Source organism: Pieris brassicae, chromosome 6, assembly GCF_905147105.1.
Source record: "Pieris brassicae chromosome 6, ilPieBrab1.1, whole genome shotgun sequence".
In the NCBI taxonomy this organism is placed as follows: Eukaryota; Metazoa; Arthropoda; class Insecta; order Lepidoptera; family Pieridae; genus Pieris; species Pieris brassicae.
This window is the reverse complement of record NC_059670.1, coordinates 9,908,637-9,934,220: the sequence shown is the minus strand read 5'-3', so window position 1 is coordinate 9,934,220 and position 25,584 is coordinate 9,908,637. Positions and strand designations below refer to the sequence as shown.

The 25,584-nt window shown below is 34.3% G+C and overlaps 1 protein-coding gene across 1 annotated transcript in view; it reads left to right on the top strand.

The window, feature by feature from the left end:
• The first annotated feature begins 453 nt into the window (after positions 1-453).
• The window catches only part of LOC123711352 (potassium voltage-gated channel subfamily H member 8), a 70,027-nt gene continuing 44,896 nt past the window's right edge, over positions 454-25,584 (top strand). The window contains exon 1 of the mRNA XM_045663902.1: positions 454-586. The gene's annotated coding sequence lies outside the window, so the exon portion shown is untranslated. The remainder of the gene's footprint in view (positions 587-25,584) is intronic.

The following is a 25,584-nucleotide window of genomic DNA, read 5'->3' as shown; positions in this document are numbered from 1 at the left end:
ATTTGATTAATTAAGCATTCAACTTATTTGTATTGAATTGACTTATGACAACTTTGCTGAAATGCACATTTTGGGCTTGTTCCAGGCATAAGATAAAGACGTAAGAAGAAAACACGCAAATGTGTGTCATGTAAATTTTTTCTCTATATTAAGTTTATGGTAACGTTCTATATGCATTCTGTGCTAAGTGAGACCTCTAGCAATGACAAATAAGTTGATAGATAATAATTTAAGACAAGTGTCACAGGTGTTAGAGCGTCTAACACTGACTGGAGCTTCTAGAAACGATAATGAGGATGTAAACTCGCAGTTAGGAAGTATGGGTTGCGGGGGACAAAGGTGGCCCGGGGAACCTGTAGCGTCGCGTATCTGTTGCGCCCGCCCGCCCTACCTCCGCCCCTACGAGTGTAGCGGCAAGCAGTGTTTGTCCCGCACCGCGCGTAGCTGCACGTCTATACTGCTACGCACGTACGCACCACGTGTGAGCTTTGTGTTTTACAATAAAAATGATCGTGAAAGTGATTTAATGTATACGTGTACATAACAATTTTAAACTACTTTTGGAAACTTTTTGGATTCATTTAAGGTATGTCTTTTAGTAGGATAATGATAATTAAACATTATCTTAACAAAGGATATTATTGAATGAAAATCGTCTTTTGTATTAAGCTATTGAAATCTTTAAATTTGAATAGGTCTTTACAAAATATGTCTTAAATTGCTTGGATTGTAAATTGTTTCTTTCAATTAGTGGATAAAAGCCCAGTCGTTTTAGTAAGTTGCTCATTTGTAAAATAAATATATTTAGAATACTGTACTTTTGTATCTCGCTCCATATGTATAATTTCGGAGTCATTACGGAATAATTGTTTTTTTTTACCTAATTAACATCATCATCATTTTTATACAGTGCAAAAATCATCTCTGTACGCTAAACTGTTTTTACTAAGGCATCATACGGATCCCAATTACTTTATATAAGTATTTTTATTATACAATAATATATATAATTTTACTACATGCAAAACTATTTTCATGAATATTTGCACGGCATTTATACGGCGGAAAGGCAATAACCTGTTACGCATTTAGTATTTAGTATTTTGCTTTGTAAACTATTTTAATTGCAAAATAATTGGCATGTAACGTTAACAAACATACTCAGAATCCTTCATTAAGAGTTAACAGTTCTGTTTAGTATATATTTTTATAATTGTAAAAAAAATCACCAGGAAAACCACCAATCAGAAGCTAATTATAGTTATGCTTGCTTATGCTTATGCTTGCTTAAATTAGTTGTTTACTAACCAGATAACCTTTTATTAACATATATTATTTTATAAGGGAATCCAACAGAATTTGTTTACAGTAAGCCGCAGTCATATTTAGTTCTAAATCTTGACTCTGAATCTTACCCAAAGGCTTATCCCATCAGGTATTTTTATATATTGAACAATTTAATAAGAACTGATAAGTTTTTTTACGCACATTAATTAAAACTGCCATAAAGCATTGGATATTAAACTCATGTCCATGATCATTAATTGCAATTATGTTAAAGAATGTATAAATTCTCGAAACGTTCGTGCAATTGAACAAATCCCAAATGATTATTACTACTGAAGTAAATTTATCGAAAGCGGGAATTATCGGTGCTATCTCCGATCAATACAGATAACATATGATTCCGTAGCGTGAAATCTTTTTAAATACCTGTATCTAATCGTAAAAAAACATTTACTTAAATCAGGATTGAAAACTCTTAGTGTTAGTTGTTTGGACGATAAAGTGAAGTGATTAGGGGATCGGGGGAGAACTGATGTCCGAGGCTGCGCTACATCGATCCTGTCCCCGCGGCCGGCCTCGGGCGGTCTCAGGGAGTGCATTCAATATACGCGTGCATATTTGCCCATGCTATTGACACGCTTCAAAAGTTCCAATCTTCAAGAGTAACTTCCGAGATGAATAATATTAACATACAAATAATTTGTCCGCCTACATGTTTACGTTTCAATACAATACTTATCTAAATGGAAGTCACAGAAATTATAAAAAGAGGTGCACTCTGTACGTTATACGTTTTTATATCAGAAAATCAGAGGAAAACTTCCACAAGCCTCATTTTTACAACTCCAAACGATAATATTTGTTTATATCTAAGGTTTATGGGTAAATCAGGTATTCCCTGTTTCCGAAAGTATGTGAGCCTCCACCCGCACCAGAATCTCGGCTATTCAGAGACTCGCTCCAAACGCAACTAAACCACTCAACATGTATATTTATTTTCACTAATTGTAAAAGGTATCGGTACTTTGACTAAACGTATTGCATGTATTATAACTTACACAAGGTTCTAAAGTACATACACATCTTTGCTATAAGCTAAATGTTAGACTTTTTGAGCCTTCAAGGCCGCTTTGGTTGACGGGATAACGAGAATGTCATACATTGAGATAACAATTGTTTAATGTGTCTTAACTGGGCTTATGGGACTTACCATAATTAACATTTCTGCATAGAATGATTTCATACAGTGGTAAATATACATTATATAAGATAAATGGCTTCGATACTCCTTCGTCAGATCAGTGGGGATTATTTAAACCCTAATATATGCGTTTAATAATTAATAAGGTATTTTTTATTACTTTCATATCCTTAATTTCCATTGTTGTTAGTATTTACTTATAGCTAAATGTAAGTCGCCTGTGGATATGAACTATTTCCAGATATATAGATATACTCTATCTTTGGTAATAGTCTGCTAGTATTTTCCTGTTATTTCTATCAATACATCAGCCCTCCTTTTTGAACTGCTCTCCTTATGCCGGGTGGTCCCTTTTATAGTGTGTCTTTAATGTCCAATTAAAGAAAAAATATATTATATTATTTTTATATTTATATATTTTATCATTACAGCCAGGATTCAACGATTACATTAACAACGCTATAAAAAACATATTAAATATAAATTATTACTTCGAGTCGTGTCGTGTCTCAATAACTATTGCACACAAATATATCAACTAATAAATGATTAATACTATTTCTAAGAAATGTATTTACATAAAAACTATCTTAATAAATACATGTTTATAGCCGTATATTTATAACTATTGTAATACTAAGATAATCCCAAATACAATAGTATAAATATGCAATTACAAACTGGTTAATATTTATTTACATTACACTACACGTCGTGTAGAAATATTTACGAAGGCCTTAGAATAGTAAATCAAGCTTTTCCACAACGTCTGGAAATCGGAAAATTGTTGAGGATACAATGGACGGTCAAAGACGTTTATTTTATCTAGATTATTTACGATGAGTATTTGGAATTAGTTTTTCTCTTTCATGTTATGCGTACTTTGAAAGCTTTAAGATTTATTTAAAAAAATGTGAAGCTGAAAGCAACAATGTAACGATACATTGAGAGAAATATTCATTCACCCTCGCTTATCTGTATACGTGTCTTATGTATTGATTCGTCAAATAATTTTACTCATCTGCGAGCTAGTTTTAAAGAGTTAGACATTGATTTATAAAGAAAATTGGAATGTTAAAAGCGTTATACTAGTTTGTTTATATAAATGATTCTATGATTATGTATGTTCCGTGTGCATATTATATTTTTTTAAATACTTTATTTAAAAGTAAGTAGGATTAGGCTTTCTATTTTCCTGGATTGGATTGTGATTGTTGTTTGGTGGAAAGCAGTTATTTTTTAAAAAATACATAAACAACACTTTATTTGTGACAGGTTGTGACAAAATTGATCTAACGATACTAGATTTACACTAATTTATTCCAAATAAATGAAACAGTAAAATCTTTTTTTAGAAAAAGTAAACTCAAACTCATATTAAAAATAACCGAGTCATGCGAAATCCAATTCGGCTAGCATAATTTTTATAGGTCTTGTGAGTTTATATATATAATATATTGTTTGACTATCTCAGAATTGATTGGTTGATTTTATAGAATATTATATAAATTCCGTATTTATTATTATTATTGGAATATTGATACATAAAACAAAAAAAATGTATTTAAATTCTAGTATTTATCAAGTTTGTATTATCAAACATGACAAATCGAACAGCAAAACTATGTCTATTTCTTTTTCTTTAATATAAGAAATTTCATAACAATAATTTAATATTGCATTAGAAAATTGTTCCTTAAATCTGATATTTATTAAAAAACAATTATAATCTAGCCTAGTACTTTTATTATCAGACGTTTGAGAAATGAAATGTTTTCAAAACAATTTCATAATTCTTCGTTTACCAGTTGAACGGTCTCTGAGGAAACAAAGGAATGTAGAAAATATTTCTATCACACTTCTAAGTTAGAATATATGATACACAATATTAAATAGATATAAACGCTTTGAACTTTATGAAACTTGATAATTAACGAGTTCGTTCCCTGTTTAATTTATTTCTAAACATTCGCTTTTGAAACTATTGTTTGATTGATTAATTACTCGTGGGATTTTGTGTTACGTGCATGTACAATGCTTTTTTGGATATTAGCTAGTTGTTTTATCAACTGCTAATTCTATTTAGAAGACTTATTTATCATCACATTTGTTTGTTAGTAACAAAGATTTTATTATTCCATTCCTACACGTTTTTGGGCACGGATACGGAAGTCATACCGCAAACGCAATGTTACTGTTAAGACATTTTAAATGTTCCATCTAGGTATAGACGCTGTTAGACTAAATATTTGATATTTTTAGCAACTGTTTCAAAGTCAGTCAATCTTCACTGTATTTATCAATGATTTCCTTCGGACTACATTCAATTATAATTTACAATATAACACCAATTTCCGCCTCGATTTCCGTCGAACTTTATAAATTGTAGCGATCATCTACAAATGTATAAATATAAACTTTTCTTCATAGGTGTCAGACATTAAAGATTACATACATTTATTTCTATTAATTCTACATTGCAGCTTGTAAATAAATACGTCATAACTATATATAAAATCCTGATTCTCCAGTAGTATCAATTCTAGTGGTATGAACGTTGTGATCGAAATAGAAAGTTCTTTGTTTGTTCACGTATACCTGCCGGATCAATTCGACTTGCGTCGTTCTACAACTGAGCGCTTTAAAGCACAGATAACAGTTACCCATTGAAGTATTTTCGAACCCCCTCGAATTTCCTGGAGCTCCCTACCATGGACGACCACACTCCACTTCGACAAAGCTCAACACCATCGTAACCCGGTGGTGCGTAAAAGCTTCAACTATAACCCCATTCCGATAGAAAAGGCCAGATCTGGATGATCTTCTTTCAAATCTTAAAAGAACGACAAGTGAGCCGGTATCCTTAACATCAGGTAGGGCTCCTGCCCGTCTGTCACTGTTCTAAAAAAATACTCCCGCGTCATTGGTAATACACGTTCAGTGTCAATAGAGTTGGGCCGTCATAGTAATCAGTCTTAAGAATTTTTTATAGTATCTAAAAAACAAGATTTGATCCCGAAATGTCCTATTTAAATAATCAATAATATTTAAGTAAACAAATCAACCCGACGATTCTAAAGGTTTGTATAAAACACCTTAGAGAATAACAATTGTAAACTCAAACTGAATTTCACAAATGTTTTGAGTCGCTATTCAAAACAGTCGTGGGTTAAGATTTATCGAATCCCTTTGTACAATCTAGTTCTGTTTGCTAACCGCAAATTAGAACGCTGATCATTCTCAGTGGGTGCTTTACCACTTTTGTACTGCTGATGGGTTATTTAAGCCCCAAGTAGCTTTGTCTTTATAGAAATCGGTGTTTAACCCGATGGATAAAAACAATAATTGTCTCTGGTTAGATATGGATTATTAATAAATTAAATTAAAAAAAAATATTAAAATATTTTTTGCACACTTATATTTAGCATATATTATACATTAAATTATTTAACTGGCGTTTTTATCACATTTTACACAATGAAAACAAATAATTTATATTGCACTTCCTTACAATCTTGACTAATATTTTAGCCGCCATTTTTTAACAGACTATGGATTATATTAAAACATATACCACGGACAAAATAGTATAACTGTTAAGAAACAAATCTATTCGAAGATAAATTATAACTAACGTTCGGTCTAGCTATAACTAGTGAGCAATTATTTGACTTGGGTAATTCATTTGTCTGCGGCGACGCGGGATTTTGCTTTTAAGTAACGTGATAAACAAGATACGGCGATATTACATTAAATGATTAAGCTCAGGAAAGTACAAACAAATTGCTTTATTGTGAAGTCAGCGGGAACGCGAGCGGAGGAATTTAAAGCTATTTTCGTTTTATTGAAATACTTTTGATAAGCTTAAGTCGACAATAGCACGCTCAATATAAATCATGAAAGTTGGACGAGGTAAGTTTTTAAAACACATTCATTCTTGCCATAGCTACGTTTATTGCCTTAGCCATACCTTCGCGATTAAGGATCTTGAATAACTGTTTGAAGATAGTATTGTCTTTTGTTAAAATAGCATTTACACATTAAGAAAAACACTTTTTGACCGGATTAAAGCTTTGTATTATTATTAAAACTTATAATTATTTACATAATTCTAAATTTTAAATTTTTTACCGACGTTTCGTAGCTTTTCAGCGAGCGTGGTCACGGTGACTGAAGACTGAATTATAAGTTTTTATAATACTACATAGCTTTAATCCGTTCAAAAAGTGTTTTTCTTAACTGTTTGAAGATTTATACGATTTGATTGGATTTGACGTTTTGTGTGCTCATACTGGGAGACTTATGAAAACTCCTTCAAAACTCGACAAGGTACGACAATTCGAATAATATAGTGCTCTTTGATATGTTTACAACTAATGGGTAACAGTTCGACGTTTTTGCTGGTATGTTCTGTGGGTTTTTCTCCCTTAAATTTAATGTTATGTTTATGAAAACATTAATAATGATATTAAGTCTATCTACTGCACGATTTCAAGTTTGCAACATTAAATCTTATAATCTGTATCTGAATAAAATTATTTCTGATCACTTTTACCCATACTTATAGGCCATGATCAAAATTGACAAAACACTGCATTGGTACGAATATACTTACGCTTTGTTTGGAAATTTCAAGACAGTTATTTAGAATAAAATATATTATAGTCATTTAGCGGTATAGATTTATAGTCCTGCATACATTTAGTTAAGTATAGACGAACTACGTGACGTGAGTTATGATCATTTCGTGAGTTAGTTATATGTCAGATGTTTGTGTCCTTCTCATACACACAGCATTAGAATTAAATTGTCACAGAAACCAATGCCTTTAATTTACTTTAGTGTTCTATGTTTGATGTATGTACGAGTATATTCTGTGATGTAAATCACACTTAACTGTAATCTTTCAAAACATCGTGTGAAAACCTTAGACCGTAAAATTCGACGGCGTTTGTCAGGCGTAGGAGGCTGATCACCTACTTACCTATTACATTGCCTATTAAATGATCATGAAACTTATTCTTTTATTTTTGTATTTTCAACAGTTTTTGGGTTATATATTAAATAAAATATATACTTCTATATAGTAAATATTGTTTATTTTAGTTCTACAAATATTGCACTAGAAATATAATCTTCTATTAAAAGGCAAATTCATTCGATCTGTACTTTTTGCTTCCAGTTTCTGGCACCTGAGAATTGTAAATCCTTTTTTAATGTCTTGAAATGCGTTTATATTACTACGACGGGACTGATAGATGCAGGAGGGTTATTTAGGGATTTGCTGTATAGAACCAACAATAATTGCCCTAGTCAGGATGCGACAAAAGAAGACATATGTATAGAACTAATTTGAATTAGGTTGCATTCAAGAAAAGAGCGTACAAATTCTAAGACCAGCAACGCACTTGCGAGCAATCGCAGTTCCACATTCTTCATATTGAATCTCCAACGCATCCTGGCCTAGGATGAAATTTTCCACATTTATTAATTTTCCACGTTAAAAACGAATAAAATGTTTCAATAACAAAACTGTAAAACCGAGCTATTGATTTTTCTATTCTCGTCACATTTATCGACATTTCGCATATTTTATTCCCAAGAAGCAAACCAATTAATGAAGAATGAGTCAAGGCGACCAGTTGTATTTTCCAGATTTTGGCAAAATGCCCACCCACGTACACTTCTGAATAATTGATACAATATCCACGAAAATATCAACAGTTTCCAATTTTATTAAAAAAATATAAATGTCAACAGAAACATTTTAGAATTTTGATTTTAATATTTTCTTCAATAAATATATATTGTCATAAAATTATGTTCAGGCTCCGTAACCATAAAGATAAATGCTCCTAGTAATAATATAGGTTGCCAATTAATTGCATTTAATTTTTAAACTTCGAATATACAGTAATTATATTTTTGTAATTTTAATATTTTCTTCATGAAATATATTTTATCATGAAATCCATAACAATTTTAAACTTCGAACATACTTACTAATTAGTCGTCCTGTAATTTAACTACATAGTACGTTACGTTAATGATTATAATATAATGTAAAGAACAGTGTCGAAACGTAGAAGATTAGCTAACGACGGTATCATGGAGGTAAAAGGGAGGCAGAACGACATTTTCGACCGTCTCAAATAATCAAAGGAATTATACAATTCCACACAAATGTTTTTTTGCCCCAGGTGAGAATGAGGGTATCTAGCGTAAAGAAACTAGCCTAGTCTGTCCTGGGCAGCTTCTTAATTTCACTCCACGTCATTTCACCTTCCTTCGCCTCTGCAATGGTGCTTCGTTTCCAGGTCTGTTCTGGGCGGCCACGTTTCGTTTTGCCTTGAGAATCCCAGTTGAGGGCTTGCTTGGAATTGTGACTTGGATCCTTCTAGAGCATATGGCCCACTCGCTTCCACTTGATCGACTCTTGGGACCCGTGTAATATAAAAAGGAATTCTGAAATGCTATCTTATTTTTTACTATTTCCTTATTACGTATATGAATGTATCAATAATTAAGAAAGGGACATTTTCTAGAGATAATTGGACATGAAAAAGGTTTTATTACCTTGACTTTCACTTATTTATTCCAGTATTGGATTACTGGCAAGCGTCGTATTGAACGTAATTCATTTATGAAATAAACATGTAAGCTTTATATAGGCTTTTGTTAAGCTTTATAAACTAAAGGGATTTAGTTATCACATTCTTTAAGAAAAGTTTGACTTTCACGAATTCAATTGTGTATTTATGTATTTCGAGAGTAGCTCATAGCTTTGATAGTTTTTCATATTCCTCAGAGCTTACACTAAGGTATGATATATTAATAAAAATGATAAAACCCGTTTATTTCCGATCTTTTTTTTGAATATACAGTTTAGCATTCTTACTTCTGTACCACAGGTCGAAAATCCTTCACAGGTAAAAGCACTTCCACGGGAATAAAATGTTTAGGTTACAATTGATATAGGAGTCTTAAAGAAGAAAACGAGTTTATAATAATTAGTTATTCAAAAAACACCTTTGTTATTAGTTATAACTCGAAAACTAACAAAAGACGAACGTTCGATTAATTCCTACATTGAAATATATATATAGCAATAGCGCTACAACCTTTTAGGTCTGGGCCTCAGATTTCTGTATCCGTGATAATTTCTAATAGGCAAATGGGTCGTCAACCTTCTGTATCTGTTACCACCGTAGACTGTTTTGGTCTCGGTTTCCTCACGATGGTTTCCTTCACCGTACGAGCGGTACTAGAAAGTGTATGTCCGCATTTGACACCGCTGACCATTGGTGGACAGCCGGGGTGGACCCCAGGGATGAGTTGTACGTTGAAAGCATTCAGCTGTAATTGCTCAAATTTAATAATACTCAATTGAAAAGTAACCTCCATATCCTATAGTCTGCGTGAAATTTGTGAACACTTGATACGATAAGTGCTATCTTCGATTTATTTATTTATTTATTCATTTGGGAAACAAACAGATACATCTCTAAAAGTAGAAGTCAGAAAAGAAATATAAACATAAGAATTAAAGCATTTGATATATCCACAAAAAGTTTCACTGATAAAAAAAAGGATATAAAGCAAAACAAAACGTGACATGACAGAGAACAAAATATTTAAGTAGACAATACAAAGTTTATAGATCGGTAGAACGACAGATATACTAGTAGCCAAAATAAGAAGAAAGATACAAGGTTTACTACTCGAATAGTTGTTTTAACCTATTCTTAAATGAAGCAGTAGAGGAGTGCGAAAAAAGATCGATATTAGTAGTAGAATCAAGAGTAGAACATATCCTGTGAAGAGGCTCACGGAACCCAATGTTGGTTCTGGGAGTCGGAAGGTTAAAGATTCTGTGCGAGCGTAGAGATCTGGCAGGAATATTGAATCTTATGAGTTCGAGAAGATTTGAACAAGTTAATTCATATACGCATATTTTTCTTATAATGACACAATCTATCAAACTACGCCTAGTACTCAAAGAAAGCAAATTATATTTTTTTTAAAGTTCATTGTATTTAGCCCTACCACCGTTCATGCGACAATTTAAAATACGCAAAAATTTCTTTTGTACAGCCTCCAGTTGTGTGACATATATAGCGTAGTAGGGATTCCAGATTGGACTAGCGTATTCCAACTGAGACTGCACAAGCGTCTTATAGAGGTGAATATATGTGGTTTTGTCTTTGAAAGGTTTGGTGACACGCGTTCATCATATGATAGGCGTAAAAAGAAAAATAATAATAGAGGCTATCTGACAATTTGTATCAAATAGCACGTCAGCCAGTAGCCAGCAGTCAGAAAAATAACTTTAAATTAGTGTAGTAAGAAGATTTCACTTCAAAAAGTTTTTGTAATTAATGATATTTAAACAAAATTGATAAATTTCATCTAATTTTATAATTGAATTTATATTCTATTTAATTTTTTTGCAAATACAAACTGATTTAAAGTTTATACACTATATTATTCTTTCTCTATCTCTATTTAATTTTCAAGCACGATAAATTTATATGACTCTTGTCTCTTTTTACTGTCGCTTTTTCATTTCATCGATTTTCAAATCACAACGATGCTAAAAAAGTTTTCACTTCAAAAGATATATACATACAAACACTAACGAAATTTAGGAAACTTGCAAACCCAAATAGTTATACAATTCCGTCAAGCATATAGGTCAAAATCATAACGCTTTTTTAAAGTTGTTTTAAATGTAATTCATTATTTTACACAGACGATGTGCAATGTTTTTTATTAATATCATTATTTACTCATCAACCCAGCCACCTGTCGTAAATATAGCATTGTTATGGCAGGTTATTTTAAATATTCTGTGTCACGCGCCGTTAACCCTTTGCATGATTTAAGTGCAAATAAAAATGTGAAAATAATTGGAGCTGAGCCAGACCAAAATGACACTGTTTATCATCTTATCATTTGTCTGTCAACATAGCGTATGTTTATGGGTTTATTCACCGCTGTATACCAACTTGTTACGCGTGTTTAGTTTGTTTGCTGGATTAGTTTAGACTAAAAAATATCAATTTTGACATTATCCATTTTGAACGTTATTGAAACTTAGTGTCACCCTGCGTTAAACCTCTGATTTTATTCAGTATTAAGCTAAATTATAAAAATATTTTTAAGTTTGGAGCTATGTTGGCGAGCAATTCTCATCATTGAGGTCTTAGGTTCGATCCGGCTGTGCACCAATCATTCTATGTGTATATTTAATATTGGCTCGAACAGTAAAAGAAAACATCGTGATGAAACAAGCTTACATTAAATACAAATAGTGAACTGCGTGTGTCGGGCACATCATTGTCTATTCGATTGACAAATGATGACCCCAGACCTAAAATGGTTTTAGACCCACTAATTTTTTTAACAAGTATTGCGGCAATTTAAGAAGGAATAAGTTATGCCGATTTTTTTGCGATGCTATCCTTCACAGTACCAATTGTCTTAGACGGATTTAATAAATGCGCGAAAAAAAATACATAAGTGTGAGCCGGGCACTCTTGTTCACAAAAATATCGATTTGTGTTCGACGTTCGAAAAACTTGTCGTTCATGTAAACACGGAGCCGCATAATTTCCGATCGTAATAAAGTAGAATGTAGGTAAACCATGATCTCGTCTCTGTGGCTTTAAACAGATGTTGCTCGTTAGTTTTTAAACAGATTCTATTAGTAGCTATGTGTTTTTGTAAATCGACATGAGCTGATTGATTTATCATTAAAATATACTGGCGTATTTGTGAGTGTGACTCTGGGGAGAGTGTCATATTTGAATTTAGAAACATATACAATTATAAAGGTCACTGAAGTGTTAGTAATATAACCGTATCTTATATATAATTTTTTCCTTAAAAATCGCGCATTTAGCATCATCTCGCAAAATCCTAATGCAATAGAAATACAAAATGTAATATTTTGTTTAAGAACAGCCGTAGAATCTCATTCTGGTTTTGGCGGCCATTTAAATTTAAAAATATTCAATATTAAAACATGTCAACTGGGCGAATTGAATGCGGAGTAGAAAAAACGTATTGGAATATTTATCACTATGAATCTTCTGGAATGAGTTTTATATGTGGGACAAAAAAAACAATAATTTATAGGTTCTATTTCACATAAGCTGTCTTCTGTGCCGTTGAAACTCGAAAGTTTTTCCCAAGATTACTTCCGGTATTTCTGTGAATATGTACATAGAAAGTCGGAATATATGAAACATTGAATATACAAAGCGAAATCAGTCCTATCAATGTTAGTAAACGTAAATGAAATACATGATTGAAATCCCAACGAATTGTTTATTGATTGCCGCAATGCTTCATGACATTAGCTGCATAGTAGTAAACAAATAGTGTTTGTTTTTAAGTCTTTTTACGATTTTTATCTTAAGTTATCTTTATTGCGACTACAATTTTTTCACAGAAACATTTATTGATTTCCACTGACTATTTAGTTATGAATAATAATAATAAGCGTTGATTCATCCACACGTAATTGCCATACATTATACAAATATATATATATTTATGTAATAGCAGGCAAACCGGGAGGCTCACCTGATGTGAAGCGATACCGCCGCCCATGGTCACATTCACATTGCCAGAAGGCTCGCAAGTGCGTTGCCAGCCTTTCAAGAATTGCTACGCTCTTTTCTTAAAGGACCCTAAGTCGAATTGGTTCGGAAATACTTCAGTGGGCAGCTGGTTCCACATAAACTGCCTTAGAAAACGCTCAGTTGTGGAACGACGGACACCGAGGGGATACGGATGGTATTTTGTATTTTGCCTTGACGTCCGATAGTGAAACTCAGCCATTTACCCATGGTAAATGCGGTAGAAGATGCAGAGGGACCCAACATCTCTACGCAACGCCAAGGGATCAAGCCGCACGGAAAGTGATTGGCCGTCGACGATTCGAACCGCTCTTCGTTGAATACGGTCAAGTTGAAGGAGCTGGTACTGGGGAGCTCCCGCCCAGAGGTGAGAACAGTATTCCATGTGGGCCCGAATTTGCGCTTAAAAGAGTTGCAAGCGGTGGCCCGGAGTGAAGTACCGTCTCTCCTTGCTGAGCACACCAAGCTTTTTGGAGGCTAATTTAGCCTTCCCTTCCAAATGACCGCGAAACAGGACGTTATTCGATATGTCAACGCCCAATATTCCGATGTTAGCTGAGGCTTTAAGGAGAGTGCCTTCAAAGAGGGGAGTAGCGACAAAGGGAGTTTTTTTTAGCGGAAAACGCGCAGACATGTGTCTTCTTGGGGTTAAATTGGACTAGATTTAGTCTACCCCAGCCCGAGACTCCACGTAAAAGAGTTTCGACTTCAGACACAAGTTTGTTCCGGCACTCATCAACAACAGCCCGAAAAATGCCTGCCCGGCCTGTGTAAAAAGTAGCCCCACTGCTGTCGTCCGCATAGCAATGAAGGTTGCTAAGTTGGATCATATCATTAATATGCAGAATAAACAGGGTCGGGGATAGGACACAGCCTTGTGGGACACCAGCATTGACGGTTTTAAGGTCGGAGCATGCTCCGTCGATGACGACCTTAAAGCTCCGATCAGCGAGAAAGCTGGAAATCCAGTTGCATAATTTCTCGGGGAGCCCATAGGCTGGAAGCTTCGAAAGCAGTGCTCTGTGCCACACCCGATCGAAGGCTTTCGCTATGTCGAAACTTACCGCCAGCGCCTCCCCCTTGGACTCAATTGCCTCTGCCCACCTATGTGTAAGGTATACAAGGAGGTCACCATCTGAGCGACCACGAAGAAAGCCGTACTGAGAATCGCTAATCAGCTGGCTGCCCTCTAGATACCTCAAGAGCTGGCCGTTAATAATGGTTTCCATTATTTTGGAGAACAAGGAGGTTATTGCGATTGGGCGATAGTTGGACGGATCAGAGCGATCGCGTTTTTTAGGGATCGGATGTATCAAAGCTGTCTTCCAGCACTTCGGAACAGTGTTGAGGGAGTACAGGTACCGGAAAAGGCGCGTTAGGACCGGAGCCGACTCAGGAGCACAAGTACGCAGCACAATTGGGGGGATGCCATCAGGCCCGCTCGACTTATGGATGTCCAGGGAAAATAAATGTTTACGGATAGCACGTTGCCGGAATGTAACTTCAGGCATCGTAGTATCACACCGCAATAATGTCAGTGGTTCCTTCCCCTGATCATCCAAAGTTGAGTTCGACGCAAAGAGACAGCCTAGAAGATCGGCCTTCTCTTTTGCAGTATGGGCCAGTGAGTCATCCTCCCTATGCAGTGGTGGAATAGAGGGTTGACAGAAATTCCCTTGGACAGCTTTGGCAAGAGACCAGAAGGCTCGAGTTCCCGAAGGAAGGTGGGCCAATTTCTCACCAAACCTGGCAATATGCTCTGACTTTGCCTTAGCGATTTCCCGTTTGAAGGACCTAGAGGCTGAATTGTATGCTTTTTTACGTTCGCCGATAGCCGCATCACAGGATGTCACCGCTTCTGCCCAGGCTTTAAAGCATTCACGCTTACGGCGCAAAGCCTCTTTGCACGAACGCCTAAACCAAGGCTGGGACTTGCCACCGACCGGCACCGCAGAGAATGGAATAAAAAGTTCCATGCCCTGCAGGACCACATCAGCGACAGAGTCAGCGGCAAATGGGCCCCCAAGGGTAGAACGCAAAAAAAGACCGCATCCCGTCCCAATCTGCTGACTTATAGTGCCACACACGGCGACAGCCCGCAAAGCTAGGCCGTAAAGGGCGCGTGAGCGGCACAATGCTCCGTACTACACAATGATCTGATGAACCCAATGGTGGGTCAACAGAGACTTGGTAGGTCTCCGGATGTGAAGTCAGCAGAAGGTCCAACAAAGAAGGTTTATGACCATCCACATCTGGTATTCGCGTAATCGCAGGGACCATTTGCGTCAAGTCGTAGGCAAAGTCGTTAAAGGATCTTCCCGCGTGATCGGTGGTTTCAGAGCCGAGCCAATCGGCATGGTGGGCGTTAAAATCGCCAAGTATCACGATTTCAGCGGTAGGAATCCTTTCGAGCAGGGAATCTGTAGCCATTTGGATGTGCTCAATGAGTCGGTCAGTTTCGGTATTTCCGCTATGGGACCTTTACAGGCATGCGTAGAATCGCGGATGATCATCGCAGTCTACGCGCAGCCAGAGGTTAGATAGGTCCCTTCCTTCAAGCGTCCCGAGGCGACGAGAACAGATATCCTCTCTGACGTACACGCAAACTCCAGCCCGCGGCACAAATGAATGTTCCAATTTGTACCCCGGGTAGGAGAGGTAAGAAGTATCAGCCGGGGAGGAAATTTGAGTCTCGGTAAGAAAGAGCAAGGCCGGCTTCGCAGTCTCTAAATGATAGTGGACAGCGTGGATGTTGGAGTTGAGCCCCCTAATATTTGTGAAGTCCACGGCGAGTGTGGCTGGGGGTGCCTTTGTTGGATTGCTCCGTTTGCCCCGAGACCGATAAATTTTTTTTAAAGAGCGCAGAATTGCCCCCCCGAGAATACGAAGGGCAGCCTGTGCGTCCACCACCGGGTGCTGAGTGTCCTGGTGGTGGACGCCCAGACGGGGATTCTCCACCGCAAGCGCGTGTGGTACCCCCCTGGGGTAGATTCTGATTCTTCTGCACCTTCATATTTCTTGTAGAGGGGGGGGGGGGATGGGCTCCGGGAATCTTTCTCACCGCACGAAACGCAAGTACAAGAAGGCGGCCTTTTGTATCACTTTACGACGGTTTTCTGCAAAAACCCTTCATCTTTTAGTCGATATCAACTCCGGGAAAATAAATACAAATAATGTAACTTTCTCTACAGCTGTGATACTTTTTCACATTCAACACCTTTTGTCTTCAGTCACCGTGACCACGCACGCTGTAAAGCACGCGAAACGTCGGGAAAAAATTAAATAATATTATGTAAAATAATTAAAGTTTATATATAGCTCCAATACGTTAAAAAAGTGTTTTCTTTAAACCCTATGTTTTTTTGCCGTTATCAACCAATTTTCTCCAGGTACATTTTCGATCTCTACTGGTCTGCCCTTGTTTTTTTTTTTTGGCCCAGATTCTATGGTTACCGTTTTAATAATCTGTTAACGGGCTACGTCCCCTGCCCATCTTATTTAATTATTTACATTTCGTTACCATATACAAAAAACAGACATATAAGAAAGCAGGTTACATAAGTTGTTAGGCAACCCTAGTATGGTACAATTTCAAAGAAATATCTACAAACCTATAAGGCCGGCAACGCACTCGCGAGCCCTCTGGCATTTAGAGTTAAATAGAATTGAAAACACAGGGTAAAATGCAAGTAGAGCATAAATATAATAACAAAAAGAGCCTAAAATAACATATAACACTACCCATTAACTATAACTTAAATAAAGTAAAACCTAAAAAAATCATAATATAGACAAAAATGTAAAATCTAATCCAATGGTAAGCACAATTAATATATATGTATAAGTAGCTAATGAGGCAAGATAAATCAAAAAGTAGATTCTTAAATAATTTTAATTTTCACGTACATTCACTTTTCTGTTTGTTAGTTATAAAACACGACAATAAAAGATAAAATAATGCAAACAACTATAAATTCTGTACTACAATAAATAATGAAATTTTTTTTTAAAAGTTTTGCCTCGATCCTACTCGTATGATATCTATCTCACAATCATTTTAAATAAATTTTGTTCTTTTTGGCGTAACTTTAATATTATTGACCTGTTACTATGAGCTATAATTACAGGATATTACAACGTAATATCGTACGCTTATAAGTCAAAAGGCGGTTTATACGCAAATTTACTTTTCTTTTTTATAAATATTTATTTCGTGAAAGAAGCACACTTTATTTTTGAGATCTTATGATTAAATTGTGTCAATCTAGAAGACACTGAAAGCCAGAGGTTAAAATATATATATATTGCTATTTGAACTCTCGTAACTCATCAATGATACCGGCTAGCTTTTACGGCAATTAGGCGATCAAACGAATAAATTATTGTTTCATCGGATATCGAACCCAAAATATTCGAACACATTTCTTAACCACAAATTGCTATTATAAACATTCTTAATGTATGCATATTATCTATTGCTATATCCATATATATTATACGGTCAGCAATTTTTTTTACAATATACATTCATAGCTTGTCAAGTATTACGACTTTTTCATTATATCAATAGTGACTTTTGAAAACTTCAAAGTTTTCCAATATAGAACAAAACAGATATTTTCAAAAGAATACAATGGCACAAAGAATTTTAACCATTACTAGACGCTACCTACTCAAGTTCCAATTTAAGTTCAATCTCTGTCAGAAGCTTCAGTCATTGACATATTTAGATTATTTTGATTATAACATATATGCAAGGCAAGATACTTCGATGTTTATTTCGGGTTTATTTGGACAATTTATAAATCATATACTACCAAGCAAAAAGATTACAAAAAATAGTGAATTATTATTGTTGATTCAATTAAACACTATTACAATATTTTCGTTTCCAATCCCATCGCATGATTTCATAATCTTCTTATGCTATGAATATCAAAAAGATTTAATCTTCCCAATGCCTTGTTTCGTACGGATTTAACTCAGAATGCTGTCACCTTGTGTGTGCGACTTGAAATCACGACTACGCCTTCAATTCTAACATGACTTGAACGTACATAGAACCTTTAATTGAAAATAACAGAAGTGTATTATACCAAAGTTTCAAGATATCTAAAATATATTGCGATTAATTTATATAGAAAACTCGAAGGCGTATTTGAGTATTTTTTGATGTCTTATGGCGCGTTATCGAAACATAATGAGGGTTATTTTTACGATACACGCGCACACCGTCACAAAAAACCGATACCCCGAAGTTAGCATAGTCAACATTTTGAAATAAAAAAATATCCATTTCTTTAATTATGTAGAAATATATTTTTTGTGATATTTAAATAAACTAGATATTCAATGTATTAAATACCTACAATACACTATTGTTAGTGTAGTTTTTTCTACAAGCGTAGAATGAGGCGAAAGATAAAATTTTGTTTTGCCCAAGATATATAACTTCGAGCGCGTGTACGTACACACACATGCTTTTTTTAAATTTATTTTGAACTCTGAGGAAGGAAAGAGAGCAAATTGGAAAACCTGCACATAGTTTTTACTGCGGAAATCTGAACATTCTCTATGCATTGCAAAATGTTGTTACGTATTTTGAATGATAACTCAAAAACTTCCGTATTACTAGAAGTAACTTTTATTTACCCACTGAAGTACGAGCTATTCAACTGAATGCTGAAACTAAATAAATGAAAACTTTCTATACATAATCACTTCAATATTTTTCATTTGACGTTTATACAGCAAGTGTTCGCGCGTATACTTACTGGGTCAGAGGGAAGCGGATTTTATATTTTTAAATTAATCAAAAGTGTATACAATATCTCCGAGGAGTGTTGGCCTAGTGGCTTCAGCGTGCGACTCTCATCCCTGAGGTCGTAGGTTCGATACCCGGCTGTGGTAATGGACTTTCTTTCTATGTGAGCATTTAACATTCACTCGAACGGTGAAGGAAAACATTGTGAGTAAACCGGCTTGCCTTAGACCCAAAAAGTCGACAGCGTGCGTCAGGCACGGAAGGCCGATTACCTACTTACCTATTAAATTAACAAATGATCACATGATACAGATACAGAAATCTGAGGGCGAGACCTAAAAAAGCGTCATTGATTTTTTATTTTATTTTATACATTTTCTCCATCTTCGACACTATCTACCACTCTTTTTGTTCTCAGAGTGAGTTCACAGCGATATTGTGTATCTTATAATTTTTTATATATTTCCTTTTCGATAATAAACCGAAACTTAACACGTCACATTAAGGGTTATGTCAATTGCCGACAACTCTGGTATTTGAATACTAAGACTTGCGCACTCCAATAAAGACCATTTCCAAAAATATTTTAAAACTATGTTTTGTCCTAATCACTTTAAGTAAGAAAATCGTATAATTCAGATAGAACTAAGAAAAGTCTGCGCATAATATATAGCCTTGGTACATTTTGCGTCATATAAATAGATAATAGTATATTTTATCAACTGATAAGTGGCGAGTAGTATGTAGATTATTTTTATAGTTAAGAGCTGAGCTTTGTCATAACGCTTCTAACAACATCACGTACATAAATATATGGCCTGTAAAGCAAAGGGTTTTTTATACTGAAAATGTTTATTTATTATAAAAAGTACAAAAGATAAAGACACGATTACAATTTTTTAAAGTAAAAAACGTGTATTTTTTATATTAAATAACTTTTATTATTTTCGGTCATAGCTCTGAAATTTGCTTCTGATGCAGCATGTAACGATTGATTAAATAATAAAAAGGCATTCTCCTCTCTTAAAGCTCGGCAACGCTTCCACCATGTGTCTCCATGGATTGAGACAGCTGCCTGTTACAGCCAAATTCAAAATCAAAAATCATTTATTCATATAGGTAACACAATGTAGTGTACATTGAACGTCAATAAAGAGAAATATACATTAAATGCTTCTAATTTTACATTTAATGCCAGTTCTGAAATCAAGTGCGTAGAACGGAAGAGAAGAACTGGCAATAAACTCTCCGCCACTCTTTTTAATTGCCATTTTTTGTATTACACAACGTTTGTAAGGAGCTGCAACTATTACACCATGTTCCACATGACATCAGCAGGAGGCATGATGAAATAGGAGCACGCACTTACATTCTCGTGGGAACAAGACGCAAATACATAGTCAAAAATAACTAACATCACCGCATACACGAATTCAAGTACGACTAGTCACCACAAGTAGCACCCGTTCACGAGTATCACGTATGGCCAGCCATCGGCCCCCTCGCGATATTTTAGGCCATTCCATAGGCTCGTTTGTCCATCGTTTTCTTTATCAAATAATCAACCACTAAATCCAACATTGAAGTCTCTGTTGTACTTGTGTTGCCGGGTGTAAGAGATTAAACGTAAATTTGACTCATATATCATTTGTATTCTTAATACCTTTGAAGTCTACTTAATCCTCTACATAATTTATTTCGTAAAACGGATATTTTAGGATCTCAACTAATTGCTTATAATTAACATTAATTTCTCAATTTTTGAACACAAATTTTCTGTTCTCTATTTAAAAACATATACGAGGCTATAAAATCTTATAAAGATTTCACGGACTTTAAAATACTTTTACATTCAGAAATTAATTAACAGAACTATACAACTAAAAGATAGCAGACGTTTGCTATATAATTGAATGTACATTTTATTTAACGTGCGTTTTAAGCAGTGCAAACATTATTTTCGTTATTTCTTTAGTTTGTTTTACTAATTATACCTTGTAAAAATGTAAGTATTTACTTAACGACCTGTTACTACATTATTAAATCTAATCTCATGGAATTTTACAATGACATTTTCGTAAATTCAAATCTTAAATTTACACCAAGTTTACGAGCAAAACGGAGATGTCACAAAATTTGTCATTTCGTTAAATGGTTTACATCGAGTCCTGAGAACGTAATTTATGACTCATTACAGAAATAAATTTCAGTAATATTATGTTATAAATATACATTGCCATCTGGTCCTATGACCTACTTATTTATAATCAGTAATTCGAATCTCAGAGATGCTCATGAACACGTAACTAATATTACACTTAAGAAGATATTAAACAGTTCTATTCTCACATCATATGTTAATAAAAAGAAAGTAAAAAGTAAAATTAATAAACCTATAATCAATTATACACCCCGATGATAACCGTCAAAATCGAGCTTGGGGGTATACGTGTGTGTATGTGACCTGTATAAACATAAGTAAAGCCTTCACGTCATATGGACGATCATTAAAACTTAGTCTTTTCGGAGTAGGAAAGAAATTATGTTTTTGTAGGTCACCTTTTTACTGAAGTCCTGTATAAGTCGACTACTTCATAAATTAAATTTATGATATAAAAGGTATCGAACCCGTCAGACCTGTGCCTTCCAAATTGAAACTGGCTACTGCTTGGTTCTTGAAAGCAAGATTAAAGTACATTAAAGAAAAAATAAAATAAAGTGGCAATTAACTTAACAGTTTCGAACTGATACTAGTAAGTAATCTTATATCAGCCTAGCTTCGACGGTTTTCTTTCTGCCAAGACTACCGAAATAGTAATAAATAGTTTATATAAAAACACGTCCAATATCTGGTATGCAAAATGGAATTTGCTGTGAAATTCTTCCGTTTAATATTTTCTCTGAAATAAAGCTCTCCCGAGGTTAACAGAGAAAAATATTTGAGTATTATTTTTTATATTTCAATTTCTGCAACCTTATTAAATAAGTTGGACGTTTATTGCATTTGAGCTCCTATCAAAGATCAATAAGAAGTTTCAGAGATTATTCAGTTATTACATTTAGCACGGTAGCCTGGTACAAGCAAGCAAAAATTGTCAAAAATATCGAAAAAAATACCACAGCAGCAAGAAGGAAGACAGAAGTATAATTAAAATTTATAGACGCAAACAGAATATACTAAAGTGCAGATGAACGTGATATATGATGTGAGAGAAAAAGCAGATCCGTAACGAACTCTTCTTCAGTCGCGCTCTTCATTTCTGAACGTCATGTCTGTGGCGCCGTACAACTACCTCCACTCTCCCCTGTCTTATGCAGTAAGGAGTACTCACTAAATGGGAAACGAAAGAGAGACAGGTAGACAAGAAGTTGAGAGGATGAAAAAATAGCGGGTCCTTTCGAGGAGGCCGTTGTCGAAGGACATGCTTATTTATTTATAATAGCCAAGTGAAAGTGAGTTTGTGCCCCAGCTGTGCAGCTAATACATTTTGCTTTCAGTGTCTTACCGTAGAGACGAAACTTAACGTCTGAAAGAAAGAAAGAAAAACCTTTATGTGTGCGTGTACTGGTGTACACACGTAAGAAGTGAAACTTTTTTATGACCTTATTTTTCGAAAATTATCAACTATGTGCAATTTTACAGAAATTGGTTAAATAAAGTTAAATTAGAAAAAGTTTAACAAAAGGATTTTATTAACATAGACATGAATAGAAATAATACAATTATTTCATTTTACCTTATTACTTCTAAGATTATTACAGAATTTAATTAATTGTAATAGAATTATTACTATCATTCTTATCGTTATTATATATTTTTGTTATTAATGGCTTCGAATCTCTTCGAAGCAATCGTGGTAGAGACAACAAAAAGATGGCGCGTAACGTAATAATTTATCAATAACATATATAATTTTATAATGTTTATTAGTATCATAACAATAATAAAATTAATTCAAATTTAAAAAGTTTAAGTAATATTTTATAATTAAACAGTTGTTTCACAACAAGAATATTTTCAGCATAGGACAGGTTGAGAAAATTTTGTTTAACATTGTTAGTGAATGTCTAAAGTTTCCAATCGTTACAGAAAATTTTGTTTTTAAGAAAGTTGAAAGGTGAAGTACGTTTTTTTTTGTAGGTTACACGTCCGTTTATGTTGTATGATGTAATCGGGTTGGTGTTTGTTTCCAAAAATCTGCATATTATTGTTAAGTATAGTTGTGTAATAGTTAAAAGATTTGTCTTTTACAATTTTGAGGTTGAAAAGCGTATAGGATATCATAAGAAGGGCGTATTGGAAACGCTGACGTTCGAAACCCTCCCAGCAGTCGTATAACTCCATTGATACAACATGATTAATCCGTGACACAGTTTAATGAGCATCGCATTTTTCCAATACTCATATCGGAGTTATTTCTCTTAAACAACAAAAGCATGTGCTATTTCCCTCAGATTGAAATGCATTTTTATAGTTGTGCACCCAACCGGCAGACACATCTCATTGCAAACACATAACGCGCCCAACAAAAGGGGAGAAAGCTCGTAAGGCCATTAATTCATATTTATTACCAGCGCATTTATGAAACATAAAAAGTTTACGAGGAGGTGGAAAGGCTGCAGGCATCTAGCTCTCAGTTTATGGGTCACCTTAAATAGAGCTTAATTATACAAAGAGATTTATAGCGACTGCTAATGAAAATCCCGATGCTAAACCGACAGCATTAATTGAAAATTTGTAGCTTAAAGTGTAATATTTACCTTTTTGAAAATTCATATAATGGGCTTATATTTAATTTATGTTTATAGGATTTGATTAACATCTCATTAGAGGTTAATGTATAAATAAATTTAGCAACCGTGAGCTTAACATGAAACCACAAATCTTGCAGAGCTTGGAGAAAGCTTGGAATCTTCAGATTAGCACTCATTTATAAATTTAATATACCTGCACCGTTATAACTTAAGTACTGTTTGTATTTATTTTGTTCCCTTTGGAGTAGATACTCTTAGGCCGTGGGGTTCAAGTGGCATTCAGATTTTAGATGGCGCCTGGAAATACCGGTGACAATACAGCGAGGCAATGCGAGCATTAAAGGTATGTACCTTTAATGGTACATATGTACAATGGCAATGTTGCCAGTGACCAAACTTTTTAAATTTGTTTTAATGTAGGTTAAGAATTTTGTTAATCCTGTATAATTGTGAGCTCAAAATAAAATAACCTTATTAGTACTGTTTTGTCTTTTTCCATCAAATTCTATATCCGCTATGATGAAAAAAGACACACAGTATCAAAAGATACAACGGTGTTATTGAACTACTGCAATCAGATTATTGTAGGAAGACTTTATGTTTTTGGCAATAATAATAATAATAATCTTTATTTATTAATTACAACTTGCTCAAACCTCAATAACTCAGGATAATTTTTTTAACAAACATTTATCGTATAATTCAATACATATATATAATATATTGTTGGAAGAACCAAAGGGAAGAAGCAAAAGTGTATAGAAAATATAGAAGCAGGAAGTGAATGGAGAAAGAAAGCCAGAGGTATTTGGAAAAGGCTGGAGGAGGCCTTTACCGGATTTGAATGACTTCCGATAAACGGTACTAAGAGTAGAAAGGAAATTAGCATAACAATTAAAGAAAAATGTATATAACAAATCTAAACTGTATATCCACATTTGTAAAGATTGGAAATAAACGAGCTTCATTATTACTATTACTACTTATAATCCATTGTTTTTAGTGAAAGTATTACTCCTAAACTTTTGGTATAATCTAGACGAGTATGTAAAACGATAGTCAGCATATTGAAACATTCTGATAAACCAAAGGTTTTTGAAATCCGCGCATTGTAGCCAAACTCAATAAATCAGATCAAAAGTGTATCCAGTAAAGTCGTGAAGATTATGTGTTCTTGAATTGAGACAAGCCGGCTGTTACGAAAAGTCAAGGAAAAATAAACGATATCATCATTTGTTTGGACGTAAGCAGAATTTGGTGGCTTACAGCATTTATCTTAGCCAAATCAAATATATATGATTCATTTACAATAAATAGATCACAAATGCATAAGAAATTTATGTGGTATAAATGGTTACTGAGCAGAAATAATAATAATAATTCATAATTTAATTGTCAAACAACTTTGTGAAACAATGTCCTCTAGAGTCTATGTCACAGCTATACACTGTGTGCGTTCTAAAACCACAAAGAGTAGACGTACTTACAAATCAAAGGCTAAATAATATAAAAAAATATGTTGTGTACGACTGCGTGCATACATCGCAGACTAAATTTACTACAGTGCCACAAACTTTTCTTGGTCGGAAAGAGCGTCACTGCCGTGGATATTGCCAGTAAATAAAAATTAACCATTATAAGGGGAATAATTTGAAGTCATGCAGGCTAATTTAATAATTTACTGAAATGTCTTGATAAAACAATATATACTAGTATCTAGAAAATAAGGCTCAAATAAAGGCGACACAAACTTAGGAAGAACTGATATGATAGATTTTATTACCTATTAATAAAATATAGTTAAAACTATGCCATTGTAATTAATTATGCAAGAAATAAAAATAAATACGTCTTAATTGGATTTTTTTTGATGTTGTTAGATAGTAAAATTATTTATTGTATGCACTTGTACGCACCAAGAAATTACAGAA